Genomic DNA, 22489 nt, shown 5'->3' with positions numbered 1-22489 from the left:
GCAATTTCAAAGTTCCACAATTTGTTGAATTTACGCGTTGACGTGTGCCTGGTTAATGAAGCGCGTTTTTATTTATTTTCGTTGGAATATGTATATCGTAGTCGTTTTATACGTTCAAGAGAAATCTGAAATCATGCAGAAATGGATACAACGTGCTCATAACGTGTAAAAACGTATCGGATGTCGTATACGTAAACGTATAAAATATCTAAAGTAGAGTACCTGTTGCTTGTAACAACAGCAGGTTGTCCCCTAATCGTCTTTGTTTTACAAACATATCTTTTACGACAACGCATCTTTATACAAACACGAAAATTCAGTCAAACAATGCGATCTTCATCTTAATAGGACAAAATGGATCGTACGTAATTCGATAAAATAATAGAAAACAGAAAAATGTTGCACGTCTATGATTTCCTTATAGAACGAAAGAAACTTTTGCCACGATCTAATATAATATTTAACAAATAACGGCAACTTCCGGTTCAAGTGTCTCTCTTAATTATTTTCGTGGAAATATGAGCGCGCAATAAATATTCACAGTCTAGTTAGACACAGTACTGTGAGAAGAAAGTAATAGAATTTTTATCACTATAAATAATAGATGCATATCCTTTATCACTGGTGGCATCCTAAATCATGCTAGTGGCTTTTGTCGTGTGACACAGCCTGGATATTTCTCTTCGGTTATTATCTGTTAGTCTGTATGTCCGGAGCAAGCTACATATGTAAATGTACGTACATATATATGTCGGAGATGAAAGAACACCGGAACCCCTCCCTGGATTCGCGGGAATACCGCAACTCTGTAACTTAGATTAAACAAATGCCGCACCGATTATTCGAGTTTTATGATCATGAGCTTGGGCTCGAGGCGACAATCAGTCGCCGAACGTAGCCGCGGTCAAAGGGATGAACGTTTTATCTAACAAAGGCACAGAGTAACTCTATACCTCTCCTTAAAAGAAATAGTCGTAGCGATACGTGGCAGTAAATACTTCAATAGTTTCTATCCCGCGGCCCGCCACACGCAGATTTTGTCCTTCGGGTAAGATGATCGCTGGGTGTCGGCATGCCTTTGTGGTGTATGTTTAGCTAACGTGAGGACCCGCTATAGATCTTAAGATTTAGTCACGCGAAGTCCGTCAAATAGTCTTTGTTGCAACTACGGGAAGATAGGAGAAACCTATCCTCCACGAGCGTTGCCCCCCGTCAACAACCTCCCCTCAAGGGCGGCCAGCATCTCTTTCAAAACGCCGATATGGAGATCGATCAATTAGCAACAGCGCTAATTTCCCTCACCTTTGGAACGAAAGCTTTCGTTGACGAATCCGAGGATCTCATGTCCTTAGACACACCCATTATAGTTCTCCTCGACGGTGTCACGACCGGCATACTTCAAATCCGATGGACCGATGATGGAGATAGAGATGTGGCGGCCTTGGCGACAATGTATATCGCCGATGTGCCTAATGAGTCATCTGTATCCTAACGGACATACAAGGAAATTACTTATGCGCCCAACCCCATCTTAAAACTAGACGAAAGCGAAATACTACAAGCAATAAAGGAAAACCATAACGACACCGTAGGACATTTAGGGATACAGAAAACGTATCAACGGATTAAGGATAAGTTCAAAATCCCCGGCCTTTTTGAAAGAGTAGAAAACTTCGTGAAGACATGCGACACATGTCAAAAGGAGAAACTAACACGTATCAGACCCAAAGAGTCCCCACAGATCTCAGACACACCACTTCACCCTAACGACAAAATCGCTATGGACATCATAGGACCGATGACGAAAACCAAACGCGGAAATCAATATATACTTTCAATTCACGACGAACTTACGAAATATCTGATCCTTGTTCCCCTTAAAACGCAACGAACTGAATCTATAATTAACGCGCTCATTGAGCACTATATTTACATATTTTCGGCACCAAAGACGATTCTGACAGATCAAGGACAAAATTTTGTTAGCGATTTAATGACGAAATTTGAAGAGGCCTTTAAAATTAAACACGTCAAAACAACTTCATTTCACCCACAGAGTAACGGATCCCTCGAAAGAACACATGCCTGGGTTAAAGATTTAATTCGTACTGCGTTACACGACAATGACAAAGAATGGGACGAAGTACTTAATTTCATTTGTTTAGGATACAACACTGCAAAACACGAAGGAACAGGATTCTCCCCCTTCGAATTGACTTTTGGGCGAAAAGCGAACCTACCTTCCGCAATATCCAAATTCCCCACATTTACCTATGACGATATGTACTCACTTTGGCAAAAACAGTTAAATAAATATTGGGAAACAGCTCACAAAACACTTATTCAAAATAAGCAACGCTACAAGCGAGACCAAGAAAGAAAGATTGTTAAAACTCAGACCGTGTTTAGGAAAGGAGACTTTGTTTTAATTCACAATGACCATAAAAGAGATAAGTTGGACATTGAATGGTTAGGACCCTATAGAATCAATGATGTGAAAACTCCTTACTACATTATATCTATCGACAATATTAAGAAAAAGATACATGGTAACCGATTGAAAACGTACTTTTTCCAGGATAATGCTGACCCTAGCACTAGTAACAATACCCTTGGTTAGTTGTCTTAAATTCACAGGATAGGAATTACGATTTATAAACAAATCCAACCAATTCTACTACGATCTTAGAGGACCAAGATCAATCTAAACTGGGGGGTATGTCACGACCGGCATACTTCAAATCCGATGGACCGATGATGGAGATAGAGATGTGGCGGCCTTGGCGACAATGTATATCGCCGAAGTGCCTAATGAGTCATCTGTATCCTAACGGTCCTTCCACCGAACGTCCTAGAAGTGTGACAACGGTCACGTACGCCTACAGGGTAGTGGGGATATTAAGGGATGACAAACAAAGAAGAAACAGATGTTACCGAAAGTCAAATTGTAAGAGCTGCAGTCTTGGAAAGTCACGGCTGGAGCTCAGAACAAAATCGCAGTCAGTGTAAATTCAGAAATAAATTCTCTCGTTTTTTTTGTTATCTTAATTTTTTCTTTTCGTTCGAGCCTCCTGCTTTTTATTTTACGTGACAACGGCATCGTCGAGACGGAGATTCATTCTTTCGTACGATCTCATCGACGAATGACAGTACCACCTTACAACCAGTGAATACCTCACGTCTAGTTAACAAAGAGTTAGACTTGAACTGTGCGAGAACATACGTTTATCATCCCGTGACCGCGGATTCGTTTCGAACCTAAGGTCATTATCACTAGTGCTACGAGTGCCTAATCTTGTTGATAAGCCTGTGTTAGTAAACTCTTTATTGTATCACGGCAATGGCTAATTGTAATGAGAACTCATCAAACGCCCCTCTCCATAATCCTGACCCTAATCCGACATATACATACATACATACATACATACATACATAGTATATAGCAACGACAGGAAAAAGACTCGCAGCGATTAATTTTCGTTTGCCACGAGTCTATGAATCATTGGCGTTAGTCTGCTTGTTCGACTGCATTTTCCGTGGTAGTTCGATGTGATTAGGATAGCTCGTTACATGGTCGAAACATTGTTGAAACTGCTATATGACCATGATGTTACACAATGAGTGTGTAAAGATGAGAGAAAAGAGAGCGCGATAGGGAGAAATTTTGGATCTTTGTTTTGATCTCAAAATGGATCTTTGTTGAAACGACCTTTTTCGTTTAAATAATATGTAAGTTTTTTATTTATTTAAAGATAGCTACGCATCTTTCCATTTACGTAAATCGATCTCTTCCATCTTCGTGAGTTAGATCTGTCGAAAGTTTTTTCGCTTTCTCGAGTTGGCAAGTTGGAAAAAAAAGAATCCCTGACATCGCGACGCGAAAGAATGATCGATTTGCCATAGAATGGTCATGTACAGTGAACGGCAATACTATCGCAACATCCTTCGCAATTGAATAATTTCTTCGTAAGGTCAGATCAAACGACTTGAGTTTTTGCGATGAACAAGGTAGAGGTTTATTTTTCAAGCTTTCTTTATCTGGGTTTAGAGCAACGGAAATTGGAACGTGTTTCGAAGATTCGCACACGTACAGAACGTTAAAAAAATAATTTATTTCGAAATCTTTCAACTTTCGATTCGCCTTTCATCTCTTCGATTCGCCATCTGAACAAATATTTTGAAAAATTCAAATCAATTTATATGCTCGTCCTTGCTTCTTTCATAACACGGATTACTATCATTTTGAATGAACATGTGCTTTTTTCGTGATTCGAATTAAAAGAATTAAACAAATCGGAACGTTGTTTTCCTTGTTGTAGCATTAACATTTTTATTGCGCTCGTAATTCACGATACTTAGGCTGCAACATACCGAAGCTCTTCTCATACTTGTATCGCATTAGGGGCAAATGTTACATGGTTGCAGAACCGTACAAGCAATATGCTGGAGACAAAGTGGGGTGGGATTTTATGTACCAAGTTAATGCTACATTCCGTTCTCGTTCACTCTAATGGGGCGGCTTAATAAATATCATTCGATATATCTTGAAGGTTCCGCCATTTCTATCTGAAAGTTGTTCACCAAGGGTAGAAGGTAAATTATCGTTGACATTCCCTTCCTACACTCCCTTCCATCTGACATAAGAGACACGAAGGGGACGAAAAGATTGAGAATTAATGGTCAATATGATCTTGTAGATGATTTCTAAAATGTTCTGAAAGGGAGATAGCGACTGAACCTACACTGAAGCTATACAATCTTTACATTTTTTTTCGTGTTTAAAATTACCAATTTCTACATTTTACGTTTCCTTCATAAAATTAGAAACTTTCTTGACGAAGTTGCTAATAATCTACTTGGCCAGTCGACTGTTGCCACCTGTTTGGAAAACGTTTTCCTAAAAAGCGATGACGAGTATATTCAAACACAGGGTATGTGCAACTGTGTAGTATGGAATTAAGTTGTCAAATAAACTAAACCAGAATAACTAGTGAAATTGACTGGTTTTACAATTTTATTTTAAAATTCCTACTTCATGTTATATTCTTTTCCGCAATGATGTAATGACTTTTGCAACGATAACTAAAAGAATAATATAACGAATCTTGTTTTGTTTTTTATGTATTCAAACTCAAAATAATGTATCAAGGCTACCTATACCAATATCAGTTAAAATACCCGGTACTTGTCAAGGTGTAAAAGGGTAAAAGGGTCCCACAATCTGTTTCCCACAATCTGAATCCCAATTAACCAGTTTCCTCGTTTTGTACAACTTGCCACGCGTTCTTAAAATGTTTATTGCGTGTCATTCGATATAATGATAACATTTATCAGGAAGTGTATCAATCCTATTATAAGTGTATCAATCCTAGTTCAGGGATGATGGTCCCAGATGTATTAATAATCCCAAAAATGCACTACATAACATGGAATTCCTTCTGTAAGAAAGTAATAAATCACTAAATATAAAAATATTCCATTGTTACGTATTTTTTAAAGACCAGTCATTTTCGCTGGTTTTAGTAGAAATAGCTTCGTGTTAACTATCGGTAGTTCTAGCGTTAAGTTGTAACGAAACGACTTTTTTATTTTTCAACTTTATTGCCGAAATTTATCGCAATTGAAAACAGCAAGTTTTAACTATTTTTTACGCACGACGAGTATACTCGCCAAAGACAATTAACTGATTAAGATATTCTGTATGAATTTACCATAGAATCTAAGCGGACTGACATCGATGATAAACGTACTGTCTTTTTCACCTTAAAAATATCTTCTTATTAGGTCTAAAATAATGAAAAGGGCAGGAAACTTGTGAAACTGCTTCCGAGGTATAAAAAGAAGAAGATATAGGGGGGGGGGGCGTTAAAGGTTTTTAGCAGGGAGCGTTTCAAAGTCCCCAAATAAAAACTTCGAATGTGGTAATTTTTTTTTAATAATAAAAGTTTTATCGATGCTATATCGTTTCTCCCTGGTGTCTTCTGTACGCTTTGAGACATTTATGACCATTCGTAGGTGAGAGTGAAAGTTAATGATATCTCGCTTACATCGGAACAGCGACTTTATCCCTTCAAATTTATAATTTCGATCTTTTATTTTATCTTGTGAAGTTTTATGCTTCCAGCGTGTAGAGAGGTGTCTTTGCATCTTCGACTTTGCTTTGATCAACGATCGAGAATTTTATCTTCTGCAATCAAGTTTATTAAGTTGGACCAACAAAAGAGTTGCTCCAGTATTACTGTTCCTTTGCAAAATATTCTAGATTTACTTATTCGTTTATTTTTATAATTATTATTTATCGATTATGTCTTATTTATCAAAATATTTCTTTGTAGTCAACAAGCGACACGAAGGTCATCGAATGAACAAACACGAACTTATCGTATTTGTGGTTTTCAAGTATGCCGCTAATATTTATACGTTTGTTAGAAAATTTGTGCGTAGCACGGCGAAAATATGTGAATTATCAGAGGCAAGGTACTTTATTTAAGCTCCGTTCCGCCAATAATATTTACAATTATATTAATATATACAATTATATTAATTTGTACGACAATCTGCGGTTTATTGACAAATTCTCGTTTGATAGATTTTTTATAATCGGACAGAAAGCTGGCAAAGGCAACGGAGAATTCGCAGAAGCGTTCAAAAGGGAATGTTACCCTCGTTCGTCAGTCTGCTTGTTAGCACCCCCTGTAAAATTAATGAGGAGATCACACAATAAGAAATAACTGCAAATTTACAGATAGGGTTCCACCCACGCAGAGTTTACCTTCTAATGAAATTTCCAAGAGATAATGCTTTCTTCAGACAATTCCTCGGACTATTCGCGCGTTCAATTTGTATAATTGCTTCCTATCAGCCAGGACAATTTATTACGACGCAGTTTGCTAGCGATTAGCTATCAAACTTAAACGAAACTATTCAGATCGACGCTTTGGTAATGACATTATCGATGATATATCATTCCATGATACGTGATATAATTAATTTATACGTTATATCAACGTATTATATTATTTTCATCGCGTTGCTCTATCTATTATGGTTGTCGGAGCATCCCATAAATAATTCGATTGATCGAGGAGCGAAATTTGCGACAATGGAACTCGTCTCCGTAGAAATTTTATAAGAGGAAAGTAGAACATTTCATAGGAAGACAGCAGGCAGCTGTGGAAAATGATAAGAACATTAAACGGATAGACTTAACCAGTTAGCCGTCTTCGACGAGTATAGTCGTCACGAAGAAGTGGCAATATTTTGCCTCACGACGAGCCCTGTTGGTAATAACATTAAAAAATGAAACGGTCGTTTTATTACAATTTAATTCTGTATTGCAGCAGTCACTTTGTGTTTGACGAATATACTTGTCGTTTCAAACAGATTGCAACAGCCTAATGTAACAACATTTCCCTGTAAGTGGAAACTTATAAGCGACTATTATTATTATTATTATTATTATTATTATTATTATTATTATTATTATTATTGTTATTGTTATTATTATTATTATTGTTATTATTATTATTATTGTTATTATTATTATTATTATTATTGTTATTGTTATTACTATTATTATTATTATTGTTATTGTTATTGTTATTATTATTGTTATTATTATTGTTATTGTTATTATTATTATTATTACTATTACTGTTACTATTATTGTTACTATTATTGTCTCAATTATTGTTTCTTTAAAATTTTTAAAATTTCAAATTTTTAAAATTTTTAAATATTTAAAAATTCAAATTTTTGAATTTTTAAAAATTTGAGAATTTGAATTTTCGAAAATTTGAATTTTTAAAAATTTGAATATTTGAATTTTTAAAAATTTGAAAATTTGAAAATTTGAATTTCTATTTTTGTTTCTATTATTGTTTCTATTTTTGTTTCTATTATTGTTTCTATTTTTGTTTCTATTATTGTTACTATTATTGTTTCTATTATTGTTACTATTATTACTATTATTATTATTACCTTATTTCACGTATATTTATGTGCAACATAATATGAACAAAAGAAAGAAAGTTTAAAAACATTATTACCATTGCCAGTGCGTTATGGTTATAGCGTCATAAGAGGCAAAAAAGGGGAATAAAAAGCGTTAAAACGTCCTAACTTCAATTTCCACGGCAAATGAAATTGTTTACTAAAAGGTATAATTTACATCTCATGGCTAACATATGTACATGCTCGTTAATGAACGTTGCAACACCTGCTGGTTTTCTATAACATTAGAAAATAATTGATCAGGATTACTAGATAAATGATATGATAAAATTGAATTTTTCGGTATTCGTACGAACCAAGGATAGACGAAACGCTGAGTGAATGTTTCTGAGTGATAATTTCATTTATTGTAATTTCTGTTTCATAAAAATCAATCTAACGTGCGTTTGCACGTTAAGTTTTTCCTTTCATTACATACATGAACGTACGTGACGTTAATGAACGTTACGGACGTACATGAACGTTAAAGATTCTAAAGTTCTCCGTTATACCGTGATAACCGAAATGAAAATTCAGATTTTAATTTCAGAATCGAATGGCCTCTACTGTCTCTATTTATTGAATGGTTAAAAATATGTTGACGATCTGTTCGGTTTATTTCGTATTTGTAAAATTAAATTTCCCTTTATCGAAATGGTTTGTGATTACGTGTAATTGCAATTGAAATGATCAAATGTCAATTCTCTTCCTTCCTGAAATTCATTTATCTTACATCGATCGACAACGTAAATGTCAGAGACCGTCGTTATAAATATCTATGAAACGTCAATGTAATGTAACGAGCGACGGATATATAGAAATTTAATTCCCTGTTATTTCTAGTTTTCCGAAACAACTGATACAATAGCGACAGCGTGTAACGGCAATAAATAAAATAGCAGGCTATTGTATTTCGTTCTAAATTAAAAAAAAAAAAAAAGGATCAATGCAGCGGAGAGTATCGTTGAATTATTAATAAGTTGAAATGTTATTTTAACACATGCATCGAATTTAAGCTTGGCTCAAGTACGTTGTTGATTGGATTTTTAATTTGGTCCTTTATGGAACTAGGCTAATTAACCTGCTCAGTTTTTAATTATCATTCCTGATTACATTGCAACAGATTAGCTCTGACGATTTATGAAAGTTGTTCGTGTACTAAAATTAAAACGTTGAACGAAGATATAAAATATGCGGAAGGCGGCGAAGCTATAAGAAGTAAACAAGCGATGCTCTTTAATATTGATAATCGTTAGATTGTATTCTAATGATTAACCGATTACTTTAACGAAAGTGAATATAATACCTTTACTTTCGTTGCATTCATTATTACGTTTATATATAAAATTTGCTGCTATTAAATTCATTATGATAGTGAAAGAATAATTCCGCCGGAATATTATATCGAATTTCAATATTAAATGATTATTAAATTATAAACGATGATAAACCATAATAATAAATTATGTCTACCACGTAGTAGGTACGAGAAACGTATAAAAATCTGTTCAACATACACATAATAAAATAATAGAATAAACGAATTGCTAGCTAATTGTTTCATTATAATTCGATGAATAATATCGTAAGTTAATTTCGCGTATATTCAATTATTGAAACACATTGTGTATAATAAGAAATTTTAACATCAAATTACTTGGTAATTTAATTTCTGATCTCGAGATAATCCGCGTGACATCCTCTTTATCCTATCGATATTAAATTTTCACGAAGAAGTTAATTTCAAGCGAATGGTAATATTAATCGAATGTTAAGCACGTATTCTTTGCTACGCTGTCGCAATGCTATGTTAATTTATCAAGTCGATAAACTTTTCGACCGGAACACGTAATACGCAAACTTTCACCAACTAATACGAGTTGCAAATTATTAACGCGCTATTCGTTTCTCTAACGTTATTAACTGAGAACTTGCACAAATTTCTATTCAATTTCGAGCAATATACGCTGGAATAACGTTTGAGACGTTGTTAAAATTGGAAATTGCGATAAACGAATCGTTGACTTTTATCGCTTTCCTACTTACGTGTTACGGGTTTGTATTTGTCGAAAATTTCGACAATGTTCTGTCTATTAAAGAGAAATTACATTCGTCGTTCTCACATGTAAAGTTACTTCACCAATTAACATGGAACGCGCGTGTTTCGTAACACAGACAGCACTATCCTTTAAACCTTGCAGCGATAAATAGGTAATAATAATAATAATAATAATAAACCGATAATTAATACAATGTTTATGCTGTATAGAGTGTACTATATATCTATATAATAATCTATGTTTAATCTGTGCATTGAGGTTGAATGATAACTCCGACAAATGTGAATGAGAACTCTACGTGCGTAAATGAATTTCATTTTGTAGCCGACAGATGAAATTTAATAAATTATATATATAATTATATATATACTGACAAAATGTTATTTTCTATCTACTTTCTATTATCTAATTTTTATTTTAAAAATAACATTTTGCTAGTTTTAACTCGACTTAGTTCGCGAAAAAATCGAATTTGCAAATTTATCAAGTATACTTAAACGACGGTATGTTCCGGAATAAGTAGGACTAGATAATCGACAGGAGGTGGTTTCACGTGTGAAAATAAGTCGAAAACGTAAAATAACATTTCTTCGTAGAACGCTTTGTTTCCCAGAAAAATAAATTTGAAAATTTCTCATTTATTCGTTAACATTTATTATCTCGAAAATGAAGCCTTAAACGGGAACATGTTACTCCACATTTTCGACTTGTTTTCACACGTAAAATGACCTCCATGTCGATTATTCAGTCCCGTCCAGTCCGGAATTACCCACGTTCCGGTATGCTTGATAAATTTTCAAACTCAATTTTCTCGACAACCACGTCGAGAATGCAAAAATTTTTATGCTATATATATTTCATTTATATTTCCACGAAGAATCACGCGGTGCTTGCTTCTTCGTATCACTCGGCTCGGGCTCCGTACATCAAACTCGCACGTTGAGCTATCTCCGCTATTTTTGTCTTTCTCATATCTATCTACATATTAAAACTACGCTGAGACAACTTCTTTTTCGTCTTTTCGAGTTTCCTTTGAAACAAGAAATAGAGATAATTTTTATTACGAAAGTCGATAACGTCGCTACGTTGTACTTGGGGTTTAATATCGAGTACTTATTACGAAGAAACTTGCTCGAGTCCTAAATGGGTCGTGTTGTTTTTCATTGGGGAAATTGATAAACGACGATGTGGAAGTAAAATAGTCGACAGTTCTCGTTCGTGCAACATCGCGACGATCGTTCAGACCACGCTGTTCTCGATACTGCAAACAACACGTGACGTCAAAAATGCATCGAATGCAAATTGGACAAATTGTGAATTTTAATAAATAAATAAAAAAAAAAAAAAAACCATTGGGCTGAACATCTGACAGCACAGGCGGTATGACCCATGTTGAACCATGTTGATCGAAACGACGAAAGGTCACGCGTTAGCCTGCGTTGACAAAACGGTGCCACTTGAGTGGAATCATGCGATTTCTCTTACCGTATCGTCGTTTGATCCTTCCGTCGATTCTAATGGAAAATTGAAATTTCATTTCTGTTGCTTCTTAACAACACGACATAACGAGAAATCGAACGACTCGTTGTTATTTCATTTCGCTCTATCTCCTCGTTTTATTTATACATCTTTCGAAAAGCTATCGTCGATAGCGTTTTTAAACAGTTAACCGCGTTTCATGAATTAAACAGGTCGAGAAAAATGTTAATCTCGGTGTGTTTCATCTGTCGTATAATATAAAACATTACCATTTACCATAAAAATTCCAAATTTTAGTAAGAAGCGCTAAGAATGTTATTTAGTGGTACGTTCGCTTTGTCAGTAAAACTGAAAAATTTGATTTGTTCCTTTATTATATCGGTTATTCCCTGTACAACGTATTCCTTTTTATAAACTCAGTTGATTATTTTCACCGATATATCGGCAATGCCCGAATTGTTTACGCAATTTTGTCTGCTTGCAAATTGAGTGGATGTTTTACTGCGTGTGTCCGGTATTCCCCGATAACGATCGAAATATAGTACAGAAAATATAATGCGATTCAGTTTTTTGGTCGAATGTGTGTTGAATAAATTATCGAATATGCAATTCCATGAACACGAGCTTCGAAAGTTGCTCCACCATCTACGAGTTCAACCGTAAAACCTACGCTTCCTATCAAAAAACATTTCCCCAATTTTATACCAGTTATATCATTGATCGAATCCACTTCACGTTGCTGGTGTTAGATTTGCCAAGTGCCACTTTGTGCGATATTCTGTTTCGAGAAATACCACACTGGGAGGATCCACTGAATTTCTTCTATCTTTTCACATTTTTCTTGTTTACGAATTTTGTTATTTTGTTACAATTTTAACATTTTATGTGGGAAATAATTCATTTTTTCGAAGAAAAATGTAAGCCATCGTCATTTTGGTTTAACGTCGTCGTAAAACTTATAACAGGAACACGTAACACATTTTCTTTGTGTTCGACGTGTGTACTCGTCGTCGCTTATTTTTATTTGCATTTTATTCACGTTGATTTCTAAAACTAAATTCCACGGTTAACTGGTTAACAGTACATCGCGCTTCGTGAATATTTCAATTCACTCTTCTATGCTAAGGAATCGCACGAGTCATCTGATGCGTCATTCGTCTATCATCTGACACGGACGAAGAAAGGAAGAATTTCTCGAGATTTTACGCAGAACGAAAATTTGTTTTTCGATATACGCTACAATTTTGTTTTTCTCATAGAGATTATACGAGAAAGTAAAATGTACTATTGTTCGTTTTATTCCGCGCGATTCTCAACTTTTATAATCTCGCGTAACGTAACAAAGCATTGCAAAAAGAAATAAAAAGGTGGAAAAGTAAAAACTGAAAAATATGTTGCACGTAGAAATTTCTTACGATTTCTCTTCAAACTTTGAAAATTTGGATTCAAATTAACGCGATATAGTATCATTTACATGTACAGTTTAGTTGATAACAAACTAACAGCAAACAAAGCAATGTTTATCGATGTTTTACGAAATTTATTTATTACACGACTTATATTTGTGTGACTTTTTCTTCGTAATTTCGTAATTGATTGTTATTCTGGGTGTTTAGATATTTTTCATTCTGTCCACAGTTTCCACTCGGTCGTATCTTCCTTTCGTTAACAAACTTTCTCGAGTTTGAGGAAAATATGAGAGAACCGTTACTTTATATGCAAGTTTCCTTCTTCGAACGTTAAAAGTTCGAAATTTTCTTCAAGCATCAGGAGTATTTTCATTTGTCGAAACGAGGACGAAATTGGGGTATAAAACTTGGCGAGCGCTGCAGCATCGAGAATTAATGATATTGTGCTTCAACTTAATTTATCGCCATGAAAATGCTGGTCTGCACTTAGTCGACCACGAACTTTTACTATTTCGGACTTTTTCCTCCTAATATTTTATATTGGGTTGGCAACTAAGTGGTTGCGGATTTTATCATTAGGTGGCACTGACAAAATCCGCAATCACTTAGTTGCCAACCCAATATTATCGTTCCATCTGAAACTTCTATTATTTAAAGCATCGTATTAAACCTTGTGTCCGAGTACAATGTTTCCAGTAATATTATACAGGTTGGTTGGTAACTGGTGGTACAAACGGAAAGGGGGTGATTCTACGCGAAAAAGAAGTCGAAAATATAGAATAAAAATTTTTCGTTTGAGGCTTCGTTTTCGAGAAAATCGACTTTGAATTTTCGCTCGGTACGCGTGCACTTTATCACGTCTCGTTATAACGGACCTCACTGTACATCGTTGTCTCGATGGATATTATCGCAGTTTAAGTTTGTTTTTGCCGTAACGGAAAATTAGGAATACATAATGAAATAACATGAAGTAATCATAAAGTTTATTGTTACAAAAATTGCTGAAAGTGTTGCCCATTCTGTCCAACACATACTTCTGCTCTTCTAATTAAATTTCTATGAACACTTTCTAACGCATTCGTTTGTTTTAAAGTATGAAAGGCTACAATAATCTTTTCTTTCAATTGCTCGAAAATAAAACCTCGAACGAAAAATTTTTATTCTATATTTTCGACTTCTTTTTTCGCGTAGAATCACCCCCTTCCCGCTTGTACCACCAGTTACCAACCACCCTGTATGTTGGGTTGTCCGGAAAGTGTCTTTCTTTCAAAGAGACGTCTTTTTCAACGACGCATTTTTATACAAACATAAAACCTAATCTGTCGAACATTGTGATCTTTAGTTTGATAAAACAAAACGGATCATAGGTAATTCGATAAAATAATATAATACGGAAAATGTGCATCCATTATTTCCTTATGGAACGAAAGAAACTTTTCGGACTACCTAATAGTTTCGTATTGCCATAAACGGAGAAAATTCGAACTTTCTAAGTAACGTAAACTAAAACTCGAAATTCGTTAAAGTAAAATTGAGGAAAAATCAAATATTGTGCATAGTAACTTTCTAAATTTTTATGTACAATGTTCGTCGTAATAATATCAACGATAGAATATAATCAGAAGAGTACGCGTGCGATAAATTCGATCGTGCGTTTAAAAAGAAATAAATGAAAATTTCAATAAGAACGTAGTTGGCGATTTAATAGAATTTCAATAGAATTTCAATAATGGACAAGAATTTCGTTATTTGTCCGGTAACGTCGTTGTGTCTATTTTCGTAAAAGCCAGATTACGATTGCACGTTTTTCTCGATTCGAAGCTTCGTCGAGTTTAATCCGGCGACCGGTTTAGGCTACAGTATGTTTCAAATTTCCAGCCCTTTGTATGCAGAAAAATCATTCGACCCGATGAACCGCGTGAAATGTAGAAGTTCACTGATTCAGCGAACGAAAATAAATCGCATGTAATATTAAATCGATATCGTCGACCTGAGGGCGAACTTTCTCTTTGGAATCTCGTATCTTGGACACGTCGAATCAAACTTTCGAAATTCGATATTTCCACCGATTCAATGCTACTCGTATGACTTTGATATTTGTCGATACAGCCCGGTACACGTGTAACGACATTTGCGACTTCGACGCATGGAAAATCCGTCTCGTAAAATGTGCGCTAGCCTGTGCTGAGCTGGTGAATGATTGCCACGTTAGAACGAAGTAGCTTCAATAAATAATTGATATGCAGCGAAATAAAGAAAGTTGTGGCAAAGTAAAAATTTTAATGTAAATCTTTCGATGGATTCAAAGGCGTAATAAAAAAAGGTAATAAAAAGATTTCGAAGCAGAACTAGATTATTTGAAATTCTCTGACGAAAATGATACGATAGAAGGTCCTTTAGTGCGGAAATTACGTTACAGAATTTTTTCGAATGGAAAGAACACAATGTAGTTATTGATTTTGAAGAACGTTCCATAAAATATTGAGTTACTTAAGCTGCTTATATTTTGATTTTTGAAAATAAGCAAACGCGTATTGTTTATCATTTTATTGTTAACTTATTTATTCCATCTTTTCTATTATTCGTTATTTAATATTAAAAATTACACTTATTTTCTTAAAGTTGATTCATATAATTATCATGCTTTCCTTTATGAATTAATTGAATGTTAACGCGTCGCGTAATTTATAAGTATTAAGAAAAATCGTTTATTCGAGTACATTATTCACCTGGTGTAATGTCACTCTATTAAGAAGCACGAAAGAATATATTCTTGTTCGATTTATCACGAAAAATAAAATCTTGCACGTGTGTACAAGCTGTTGGTTTCATCCAAAAACTACGACGCATGGGATAGAGAAACAGATATATATGCAAATGCACGTAATATATAAGAGAAAAACGTATGTACGAGTCCATAAATCGAAGTACGAACTGAAGAGGGAAATTTAAATTTTATCGAAAATTCTACTTCTAATCGACGTCTGCGTAAGATACGAGGACTAGCTGTTGGCGAGATACGGAAGCAATTTGTAGGTTCGATTTTAACGTCTAATAACTTCCAATGGCTGTCTGATATCCGCACGGTAACATTTCCAACGAAATAACGAGAGCGATTCGCAAAAGAAAATATCGACTCGCAACATTCGTTCTGGGCACGTGCTGCGTGAGCGCGTCTGCGTAATCCGTTTTTAACGGGCGAAAAAGTCAGTGTTATTGCTAAAACGAACGTACTAGGAAAAAAGTAGCGAAGCGTAGAACTTTAAAAATAAAACAACATTTTTCCACGTTATATTCCTTCTGATATTTACGAAGCCTTCGTGTGCCAAAAGAATCTGACATTCTAATGTGACAATAAACAGGAAATCTTTTAAGCAAAAAGAAAAAAAAAATACATATATCTCGAGTTCTCATTGGGATTAGGGGCGTGTAACGAATCTTCATTTAGATTAACCATTGTTGTTATACGATATGCATGATATTTACTGGTACCGATATGATTACAGTACCGATATGGTACAGAGTTTGACAAGTAACCGTGGCAATTAGATACTCGAGATGCCAATGACAATGATCTTAGGTTCAATAACGAATCCACGGTCAAAGGGATAACAAATACGTCTTCTTCCAAAGTCTAAGTCGTACTGAGCTTACTTGTCCACAATTCAAGTGTAACTCAACTTACTTGTCTACGATATAAGTAGAACTCAACTTACTTGTCTACAGTATAAGTAGAACTCCCTCAGTCCAAATGGAACTGCAATTATATACTCGTCTCTGTACCCCTCGGGTCAACTATATTTTTAAGGAGATCTATACAATTACTCCATAGCTTTGTTAGGTAAAAACGTCCATGCCATGACCGTGGCTACGTTTAGCGACCAGTTGTGTCACTTCGAGCCCAAGCCTACTGTCATAAATCTCGGGTAAACATAGTCGGATTAAATCATAAACAACTACTTCTGAGTTTTATTATTTAAGTGCAGCTATAATAAAAAGTCTAGACTAAAGTATTGGGGGTCTTCCCAAAAATTCCAAAAGAAAGGCCCCGATGTCCTTTTATCTCCAACATGTATATAGGAGAAATAAAATAGTATAGTAATTTTTTAATTGCACACTAAATTAGTATTAAATTCCATACGATATTTTCAAAGATCTTGTATCTTTGAATCTATCAGATTTGTTTTTAGATACAAAAGAAAATTAATAAAAATGTGACTTATTTTTATTCATTCTTTTGTACTGTTCGATCGTTCTCCACTATGATACGGTTTCAACGAAGAAACGTTTTATTTATGTTCAAGTGAGAATTTACCTAAATCAAGATGAGAAGCCCGAATGTGAATGTGACGGCAAACTATGGCGAGCTTCAAATCGTCATAGAGGAAAGCACATCGGGCGAAGAGGAAGAGGAAGGGCGAAGGAACGAGTCGCCTCCGCGTGGCATGGATAATGTATGTTTTTTTTTCTTTTTATTTATTAGAATATTTACAATCAATTCTCGTTGAGAATTTTCAGTAACTTAGTTTGGCGTGATACAATGACATGGATTATAATAGTTTTATATTGTTGGTTCTAGTAGAAACTAAGGATTTAATCTAGAGGGTATTTTCTTTTTAGTCTGCGGATCTGGTCCGTCGTGTCCAGTAGTTGGGTGACTAGTGGGTTGTGGTGGTTGTTGACTCTTGTGTTATATCTGCTTCTGAACTTGTGTATTTCATCTTTGACTGTAGGTATCTTGAGGTCGCGGTGGATTGTTTCGTTGGTAACATACCAGGGTGCATTTAATAGGGATCTTAGCGTTTTCGATTGGAAGCGTTGGAGTATTTCAATGTTGGAATTACTTGCTGTTCCCCATAGTTGGATTCCGTAGGTCCAGACAGGTTTTATTACGGCCTTGTAGAGGGTTATTTTGTTCTGTATGTTTAGTTTGGAGCGTCGGCCCGTGAGCCAATAGAATTTTCTTAGTTTTTCCTTTAATTGCTTTGATTTCTCTGAGATATGTTTTTTCCAAGTTAGCCTCCTGTCCAGGGTCATGCCCAGGTATTTTACGGAGTCCTTGCTTGGGATTATTGTGTTGTTAATGGTGACCTGGGGGCAGGTTTGTTTTCGGAGCGTGAAGGTTACATGAGAGGATTTTTTTTCGTTTATTTTGAAGCCCCATTTTTGGAACCACTTTTCCATGGTGTCGAGACTTCGTTGGAGAGTGGATGAGGCAATTGTCGGGTCTGCGTGGGTAGCTAATAGTGCTGTATCGTCGGCAAATGTTGCTATTGTTACCTCGTTTGATATAGGTAAGTCGGCAGTGTAGATGGAGAACAGTAGGGGTCCGAGGACACTACCTTGGGGTATGCCGGATTCTATTGGGAATGTTACGGAAGAGGCGCCTAGGCATTTAACTATGAATTGTCTGTTGGTTAGGTAGGATTTTAAGATGGAGTAGTATGGATGGGGTAGGATCTTTTTGATCTTGTAGAGTAGCCCCACATGCCATACTTTGTCGAATGCCTGTTGGATGTCTAAGAATACCGCTGAACAGTATTTTTTCTTTTCAAGGGTTTGGCTGATCATGTGGATTATGCAGTGGATTTGCTCTACTGTTGAGTGTTGTTTTCGGAAGCCGATTTGGTGGTCTGGGAGTGTTTTCAATTCTTCTAGGAGTGGGAGGAGACGATTCCTGAGCATTCTCTCGAATAGTTTAGACAGGGTAGGTAAAAGACTGATTGGGCGATAGGAGGTGGTTTCATATTTTGGTTTACCGGGTTTAGGGATGAGGGTGATTAGTGAGATTTTCCAAGCCTTGGAAAAGTGTTGAAGGCGGAGGATAGCGTTAAAGATTGATGCGACGAGTGCAATCCCTTTTATGGGAAGTTCCTTGATTGCTTTATTTCCTATTAGGTCGTGACCTGCTGCTTTCTTGGGGTTTAGCCGACTGATTGCTTGTATAATCTCTGCGGAAGTGATGGGCTCAATAGGAGGGGACATTTGGAAGGGAGTGTGCAGGTATTCGGTAACGTCTGCAGCAGCTACGGAGGAATGGAGTTTGAATACTTCAGACAAGTGTTTGGCAAATAGGTTGGCTTTTTCTATAAGGCTACGCGCCCATCCGCCTTGCGGGCGGCGGATTGGAGGTATTATTTGTGGGGGGCGCGTGAGTTTCCTGGAGGCCTTCCATAGTGAGTAGTTGGAGTCGGCTGTGGGGGACAAGCTGGCGAGATATTTGTGAAAACAGTCATTATTGTAGTTTTTTATGGTTTTGGATAGTTTTCTAGTTGCGTTGTTTAGTTTGCGTTTGTCCTCCGGTGTTCTATGGGTCTGCCATACTCTTCTTAGTCTACGTTTTTCTGCTATTTTTTTTAATATGTACTGGGGATATTCGTGTTTGCTGATGGACGTTATTGCCGGTGTGGAGAAGCGGATAGCGTTTATTATGCTCGTGTTTAGGTATTCCGTGGCTGCTTCGATTTCTTCGTTGGTTTTTAGTGAAGTTGAGGCTGAAGTTGTGTGTGTGAAGATTTCTCTAAAGAGCTGCCAGTTGGTGTGTTGGTTATGAATGGAGCCATTAGGTGTATTCTCGATGATAGTTGAACTGACTGTTACTATCACGGGGGGATGATCAGAGGAGAGATCAGCCGAGGAATTGATTTGGACGTGTCTTGACGAGATATTTTTAGTTATGATGAAATCAAGGAGATCGGGTATTTTGTTTGTGTCGGTGGGCCAGTGTGTGGGTTCGTATGTGGTAAGGTAGTTGAGATTATTGGTTATTATGCTGTTGAGGAGGTTTTTACCTCTTACTGTAACTAGTCTGCTGCCCCATTGGGTGTGTTTGGCGTTGTAGTCTCCTCCGGCTATGAATCTATTGCCCAGGGTGTCCAGGAAGTTGTCGAAGTCTTCTTTGGCGATGGAGTGTCTGGGAGGGCAGTATACAGCTGAAGTGGTGATTGTACCATGACAGTCTTCTATTGCTACGTTTGTTGCTTGGAGGTAGTCTTTCTGGAATGGTGGAAGTTCGTAGTGCTTGATGTTTGATTTGATTATGATTCCGGTGCCGCCGTGGGCCTTTCCGCTGGGGTGTTGTGTGTGGTAGAAGTTGTAGCCGTGTATTTTGACGTAGTTTTTGTCGGTGAAGTGGGTTTCGGATATGAGCATCACATCGATTTGCTGTTGTTTTAAGAATAGTTCTAGTTCAAATTTGTGCTGAGCTAGACCGTTGGCGTTCCACAGAGCTATTCGCATTGGTTTTATTTTGCTTCTGTGCGTATGAATTTGTCCATGAAGAGTGTGAGTAGTGACAGCAAGTTGTTAATTTGCTCAGTTTGCTTCTCGATAAGTTTTTCGAGTCTGGTAAAGTTGCCTGTGTTTTGTGGGGTGGGAATTCTATTTTCTGTGTGTACAATGTGTGTTTTCGAGTTGTTTACGTTTCCTTGCGTTGCCTGCGCATAGGATACTGTTGGTGTAGTGAGTTTTTGGGGTTTAGGTTCTTGTATGGTTATGTCCTTGGGTCTCAGTTTTGGATACACTATATTATGTAGTGTTTGTAGGCTGAGCATCCTTTGTAGTTCGCAGGATGCTCTCCTTGACAGTGGATACACTTGGCGGGGGTTTCCGGGGATTTAGTGCATTGGTCAGTGGGGTGATTACCTGCACATTTTACGCACCGGAAGTTATGATTGCAGTATTTCTGCATGTGGCCGTACCTTTGACACCTTTTGCATTGTATTATTTCTTTCTTTACAAGAGGTGGCTCGAACTTAACTATGGAGTTCATCAGCCGATTGATGTTGTAGATTTCTTTGTTGTTTGTTTTTTGTTTTAAGTCTATAAAAAATAAGGATAGTGGGTTTTTTGTGATTCTATGCCTAATGTTGCTGATGTTAGTTACTTCGTGGCCGTGATTTAACAGTTCGCACTTTAGTTCGTCTAGATCGGCTGAGTGGTGGATGTTGCGTAGCACCACTCGAAATGGTCTTTCTTGTTTTAGCTGGTATGTGTGGAATTTAGCGTTTAACGTTTTTAATAGCTTGGTTAACTTTCTATAGGCGTCTGGGTGGGTCGGCAGTATTTTCACGTGGTTATTGTTAATCTTTAACTTGTAGTCCTCTTTGCTGATGTCTTTTTCGATAGTCTTAAACATTGACTGTATGTCGATTACGTCGTTAATGAATATCGGTGGGGGAGGGGGAATTCTTTGAGTATATAGATTATTTACCTTTTCGGTTGTAATCATGGAGTCTTCCGTGGACTCCAGTATTGAAAATCTATTGTAGGTGGTCACCTGGCTGGCTGATGGTTTAGTTTGACTCTTGTTTACATTTGTCTTGGTTGGTTCGAGCTTTCGTTTTTTCGTGTGATGGTCGTTTACCAGGATAGATGTGTTGCCCTCTTGCCACGGGGGAGGAAAAATGGCGGTGTTATAATTTAGCTCCGGGGAGCCTGTTGGGAATGATAGAGCCATCATCGAGCTAGTTAATTCAGTGTGAAAGAACTAGTCGAGAGGCTGTTAACCCCTGGCTAGGTTAGTTGGATTCGCTTTCGACAGATGGGCGTCACGTGGAATTTTGTGAACTTCACAGGGCACTGGACACACGTCTGCACGTCTCGGCACTCAGCAGCAAATGGATGGTCACGCGCTGCTTTGTGAACATTTCCGGGCACTGGACACACGTCTGCACGCCTCGGCACTCACGAACGAACCGGATAATGTATGTGATAATGTATTTTTAGTGTATCCTGTTAGCTTAACAAAACATAACGTTGGTCAACGTTTGCATAATATATTTAAAGAAAAACATTGATCGTACTTTCTGATCTGAAAAAATAGCTCTGTTTATACATTATACATTATACATGTGTATGGGAATTAACTAGTGTCTATATAGTTTCACACTGACAAAATAGTTTCGAGTTACTTAAAAATAGTTGCTTGATTCAAGCAACTGTACGCGTTAACAAAATAGTTTCAAGTAACTTGAAAATAGTTGCTTGATTCAGGTTACTTGACCAATCTGAATCATCATAAAAACTTGGAAGGATATTTCAAGCAAAATTACAGATTCACATTGGTAAAATAATAGGTTCACATTGACAAAATGGTTTCGAATTGCTTGAATTCAAATCGTTTGACGAAGCAACATGACTAATCTGAATAGTTTAATTGTCATCTTTATCCAAGACTCGCATAGTCAATCGAGCCATTCGGAAATCACATTGACCAACTCCAAAATTGAAAAGTAGAGAAAAGTAATTACAAGTATCGCAAGTGGTGAGACAATATGCGATAAAAGTGAAAAGATGAGCGTGGCGTTAAACTCTAAGGAACTAGAGGTTTTGTGAGAATCAATCGTGTACTTGGACGATGAAATTGCGAAATTATGAGATTGTCCAAAGATGAAGTTGGTCAATTTGACTTTCGCCAGGCTCGATCGTCACTACGACAGTTCTCGCGTATCGAAACTATCTTGATGTTTGTGTGGACAGGTGAGACGAATGAGCGATCGTGGCGGAGAAGGATCGGGACATTCGGTCGTTACGATGGAAACAGAGTTA

At 36.6% G+C, this 22489-nt stretch overlaps 1 protein-coding gene across 1 annotated transcript in view; it reads left to right on the top strand.

Annotated features, from left to right (window-relative positions):
• Positions 1-22489, top strand: part of LOC126926784 (uncharacterized) — a 289468-nt gene that overhangs the window by 22707 nt on the left and 244272 nt on the right. The gene's annotated exons all lie outside the window — the stretch shown is intronic.

The sequence above is a fragment of the Bombus affinis genome, unplaced genomic scaffold (assembly GCF_024516045.1).
Source record: "Bombus affinis isolate iyBomAffi1 unplaced genomic scaffold, iyBomAffi1.2 ctg00000059.1, whole genome shotgun sequence".
Classification (NCBI taxonomy): domain Eukaryota; kingdom Metazoa; phylum Arthropoda; class Insecta; order Hymenoptera; family Apidae; genus Bombus; species Bombus affinis.
The sequence above is the reverse complement of the archived record's forward strand: the minus strand, read 5'-3'. Positions and strand labels throughout refer to the sequence as shown.